This window comes from Triticum urartu, unplaced genomic scaffold (assembly GCF_003073215.2).
Source record: "Triticum urartu cultivar G1812 unplaced genomic scaffold, Tu2.1 TuUngrouped_contig_8555, whole genome shotgun sequence".
In the NCBI taxonomy this organism is placed as follows: Eukaryota; Viridiplantae; Streptophyta; class Magnoliopsida; order Poales; family Poaceae; genus Triticum; species Triticum urartu.
In genome coordinates this window covers 532-5,879 of record NW_024119517.1, presented here as the reverse complement: position 1 = coordinate 5,879, position 5,348 = coordinate 532, and the positions used below count along the sequence as shown (strand labels likewise).

Sequence of the window (5,348 nt, the reverse complement as noted above, 5' to 3'; positions counted from 1 at the left end):
TTGCCGCGGCATGTCATGGACCGCACACCGCAGGTACATCTCCAAGCACTGATTGACCCGCTCCGTCTGGCCGTCCGTCTTCGGGTGGTACGCGGTGGAGTAGAGCAGTTTGGTTCCTGCGGCTGCGAGCAATTCGCGCCACATGGCGCTCGTTAAGATCTTGTCGCGGTCGGAGATGATCGAATGGGGAACGCCGTGAAGCTTGATGACATGTTCTCAGAAGGCGCGAGCAACTTGGACGACGGTGAAGGGATGACGAAGCGGCGCAAAGTGCCCGTACTTGGTCAGCCGGTCGACGACGACCATGATCGCGTCAGAGCCCTCAGATTTCGGCAGCCCCTCCATGAAATCCATGGTCAGCTCCTGCCATGGTTCCGTGGGAATTGGAAGGGGTTGGAGCTTGCCGGCAGGGGGCGTGTGCTCGTGCTTGGTGTGTTGGCACACGGCACACTGCTGGAAAAAATCCTCCGTGGCACGCTTCAGACCGGCCAGGCGAACAGCTTGCGGACACGGTGGTAGGTGGCCGTGGCGCCGGAGTGGCCACCCACGACACTGTGATGGAGAGCGGCGATGAGCTTGGCCTGCAATGCGGAGTTTGCGCCAATCCAGAGCCGGCTGTGCTGGTGCTGCTTGATGACGCCGTTCTATAATGTGCGCCCTTGGTCGTCGACGGCGGTGACCGCGAGCTTGGCCAGCAACTCTTGCAAATCGGGATTAGTTTCGTAGGAGTTAGCCACCTCCTATAGCCATTGGGGCTGACACAGAGAGAGAGCATCGAGGGCGAGCAGATGGATGATAGGGACAGCGCGTCCGTGGCACCATTGTCGACACCCTTCGTGTAGCGGAAGGAGAACTACAGGCCAACCAGCTTGGACATGGCTTTCCGCTGGAGGTCCATAGCAAGCTGCTGATCTGTAAGCTCACACAGGCTCTTGTGGTCGGTGACGATCTCGAACGGGGTGCGTTGCAAGTACGGCTGTCACTTGTCGGTCGCCATCATCACTGCCAAGAACTCCTTCTCATATGTTGAAAGCTTCTGATTCTTGACGCCCAAGGCCTTGCTGAGATACGTGAGGGGGTGACCGTCCTGTGTGAGCACCGCACCCACGCCGCGTGTCCCACGCGTCGGTCTCGATGGCGAATGGCTTGGCGAAGTCAGGGAGCGCAAGCACCGGCGTGCTCACCATGGCTTGCTTCAGCATCTCGAATGCCTGTTGGGCCTTGTCATTCCATGCGAATCCTTTCTTCGTTAGGAGCTGGGTAAGCAGCTTCGCGATGATGCCATAGTGAGGTACAAATTTGCGGTAATAGCCAATCAGGCCGAGGAACCCGCGGAGCTCGGTGGCCGTCGTGGGCACGGGCTAGGCCTTCATGGCGCTGGTCTTGGTCGTGTCAGTGGCGACTCCATCCTTGGATATCACGTGCCCCAAGTACTCGATGCTGATTTGTGTGAACAAGCACTTGGATGCCTTGGCGAAAAGCTGGTTTTCGCGGAGCAGTTGTAAGGTGAGCCGTAGGTGCTCCTCATGTTCCTACAGGTCAGTGCTGAAGACTAAAATGTCATCAAGAAATATGATGATGAACTTACGGACGTATCGCCCAAACACAGTGTTCATGAGGCACTGAAAAGTTGCAGGGGCGTTGCACATGCCAAATGGCATCACTCTGAAGTGGTAGTGCCCGTGGTGAGTTTTGAAGGCTGTCCTCTCTTCATCCTCCTCGCGCATACGGATCTGATGATATCCAGCACGCAGGTCAATCTTGGAGAAGTAGGTAGCACCTGCCAGTTCGTCCAGCATCTCATCCACAACCGGCAGTGGAAATTTGTTCTTTACAGTTGCAGAATTCAGTCGTCTGAAATCAACGCAGAATCGCCAGCTGCCATCTTTTTTCTTTACCAACAGAACTGGTGCAGCGTATGGGCTCATGCTGTGAGCAATGACGCCAATTTTTAGCATGTGTTGCACTTGCTTCTCAATCTCATCCTTCTGAGCAGGCGAGTAGCGATATGGCTTGGTGTTGATGGGGACAGTGCCCGGCTCGAGGTGAATACCATGATCATACTGTCGACGAGGTGTTAACGTTGTTGGTTTAGCGACCACGTCCTGATACTCCGACAACACTTTCTGAATATTTGGTGGAACTGGTTCTGTGATCTGTTTATCTGTCCACTCAATTGTAACTAGAGCTGTAGTCCAAATATCGTTGGCCACTTCCATGTGATGTAGTTCATACGCATCTAATTCTGTAATTGGTGGGAGATCTGAGGTTCTGACGCCCTGGAGATGCATGGTCTTCCCTTCAGTTTGGAATGTGATCGTCTTCAGTTGCCAATGGCAGTTCATGGGGCTGTGTGAGGCCAACCAATCCATGCTGAGGACTCCATCATATGCTCCGAGTGGCAGTACTCCAAAGTCTCTATGAAAAGTGTGTCCAGGTACTTGCCATCCCAGTTGCCGAACAATCTTGTTGCAATGCAAACGCTGCCCATTCGCCAACCAGACTAACATTAGTGGTAAGGCCTCGGTTTTGGCTGACACGCATTGCATAAAGGAGTCGCTGATGAAACTGTGTGAGCTGCCTGAATCCACTAACAACAGCATGTATTGGTCTCCAACTTCTGCGCACAGGCGAATGGTGGAGGGCACTTCCTCTCCAGAAACTGCATGTTGTGAAATTGCACACATCCGGGCTCCTGAGCGTCAGGCAGGTCCAAGAGTTGCAGAGCGTGCACTGTATCATCTGAAAGAATCTCTCCAAAGTCACCCACTTTGATCATCAGTATCTCTCTGGTGCGCTTGCATTGATGCTCGCGTGAATATTTGTCTCCACACAGGAAACAAAAACCGTTGGCTCTTCTGAATTCTTTGAGTTGCCGTTCTCGAGCGTACTCGTCACCGCCTGGACGAGGTTGAGCGGCATGTGGGAGCCTGCATAGCTATTGCAGTTGCTGCTGGTGGTGGTTGCCCCACAGGAACGATGCGGTTGCACGGTGCCCTTTTTTTTTCCAGTTCTTCCTCTTGAATTCGTGCGAACATAGCAGCTCGGGTAATGCTGGTGGGGGCTTGTAACCTGACGCCCAGCCGTAGTTCATCCTTTAGACCAAGCAGGAACTGAGATATGAAGAATTGTGTGCTCAGGGTTGGATCCAAGGAAAGCAGATGGTACATTGAGGTCTTGAACTGCTGACGGTACTCCTGCACACGGCCGGTCTGACACAGTTGAACTAGGTGGTGCATCTGCGCCTCAAACTCTCCGGGGCCGAATTCTGCTTCAACAGCTGCTCGGAATGCAGCCCATGACATAGCAGGGTGTGTCTGTCGATACGCCTGCAGCCACATCGCTGCGATCCCATCCATGTATGTAGAGCTCAAAGTAGGAGGTGCATCGCTCGAGCCAGATGCGTGGGGCATCACCGTCGAAGCGGGGGAAGTCGTGCTTGGGCGGCTTGGTGTAGTGATCGACCTCCTGATGTTGCTCGTACGCGGTTGGCAAGTTCTGGAGTAGGAGCGGCGACCCGTGGTTGACGAGCCGGGTAAACGGAAGCTACACGACACCCTCTTTGTAGAGCGGCGGGGGTGGTGGAGGATGAGTCGTTGGTGGAGGAGGGGGCGGCGCCTGACTGGAGGAGCCCGAGATCGGTGTCGTACCAGGCGTGGATGTGTCGGGGTCGAGCGGCGGAGGGGACTTGCGGGCCTCGTCCACATCTGCTTGCGTCAGATCTGTCTGTTTGGCCAGATGCTTGAGCTCGTTGGAGACCTGGTCGTTGTAGGTGACCTGGGCTTGGTGACGCTCGTCGGCCGTCTTCTGGTTGGCGTCGAGGTGGCGGATGACAGACTCGGGCAAGGTCTGGAGCTTGTCTGTCGTCTCCGTTATCGCGTCCAGCATGCGGCGCGTCTGGGCGGAGGGTTTGGACGGCGCCGTGGTTGCACTTCGAATCGAGGTGAACCCTGAGTAGGATTTCGAGCGAGCTCGCCGGAGCGGCTCGCACCTAGCTCGGTGGATGTTACCGCTCGATCTGGAGAATTAGCGAGCAGCGGTGGCCGCGATTGGGAATTTTTTTGGGTGAATTTGTGGAGGCTCTGGTTACCACTGTAATGCCCAGGGGGATCTCGATCAAGAATTGGGGATGAGAGGGAGAGAATGGAGTAGGTGAGGCACTTGGAGAAGGGGAAAGGAGATTGTTCAGTCACTCGCTGTCATTTCCTCTAGTGAGTCGTACATAAGTAGCTGCCCCACCGGGCCACCCTTACAAGGCCTGCGTCCCACCCTAACTCAACCCAACACACGCACTCGGCCCATAAGCCCACTCATAGATGTTGCATGTTCAGTTAAGTAGTTAACTGAACTGCACTTGATCAGTCCACTTTAGATGTGTTAGCAGCATCTGCAGGCGTGACACGGCGGTAACCGGACGACGCGCGAGGGAGGCCGGGGAGGAGGCGCATGAGAGGAGGAGCTCAGGGTTGGGCGATCTGTGTGCGCTGCTGGTGGCGGCACTCGGGCCTGGGTGGGCCGGATCTGGGCTCGAAACGTTTTCTCACTTTAAAAAGGACTGCGGGTTGAATATTGAAAACCGCAGCGACTTTTATGCAAAAATGGTGACAACGTATGACCAGAAGCAGTCGTTGAAAGTGCGTTATATCGACTAGAGGGGGGGTGAATAGGTGATTTTTATGAATTCTTCACTGAGGAATTTGCTGGTGAGGAAATTCCTTAGCGAAGAACTACTTGCAGCGGAATAAGTACTCAGAAGTAAACATAACAGAAGACAAGCATAGTCATCATGATAAAATGAAGACAAGCACAGAGTACAGAAAGCGTAATCACAGGATAACACAAGATGAAGACAAAACAGACTGAAGAAATTGAACTGACGAAATTGAGAAAGTCTTCAGTCAAAGTCTTCAAACACAAATATGACAAGCACAAAACACAATACTGATGAAATGAAAGAGTTGAGGAAATAGAACCAGTTGGCTTGGTGAAGACAATGATTTGGTAGACCAGTTCCAACTGCTGTCTCAGTTGTACATCTGGTTGGAGGGGCTAGGCATTTAAACCTGAGGACACACAGTCCTCACCGTATTCTCCTTGAACTAAGGTCACAAAGACCTCGTCCAATCACTCGTGGTAAGTCTTCAGGTGACTTCTGAACCTTCACAAACTCGGTCACTCGGCGATCCACAATTCCTCTTGGATGCTCTAGACCATGATGCCTAACCGTCTGGAAGAAGCATATTCTTGAAAGGTAACAAGCATCAGATCCACGCAGGATCAATCACTTCAGTGATGCTCAATCACTTTGGGTTTGTAGGTGTTTGGGTTTGGGTTTTGGATTTTCCTCA

General features: G+C 53.3%; 1 pseudogene; it reads right to left on the bottom strand.

The window, feature by feature from the left end:
* Positions 1-216: 216 nt before the first annotated feature.
* Positions 217-4,018, bottom strand: LOC125531961 (annotated as a pseudogene).
* Between the last annotated feature and the right edge of the window lie 1,330 nt (positions 4,019-5,348).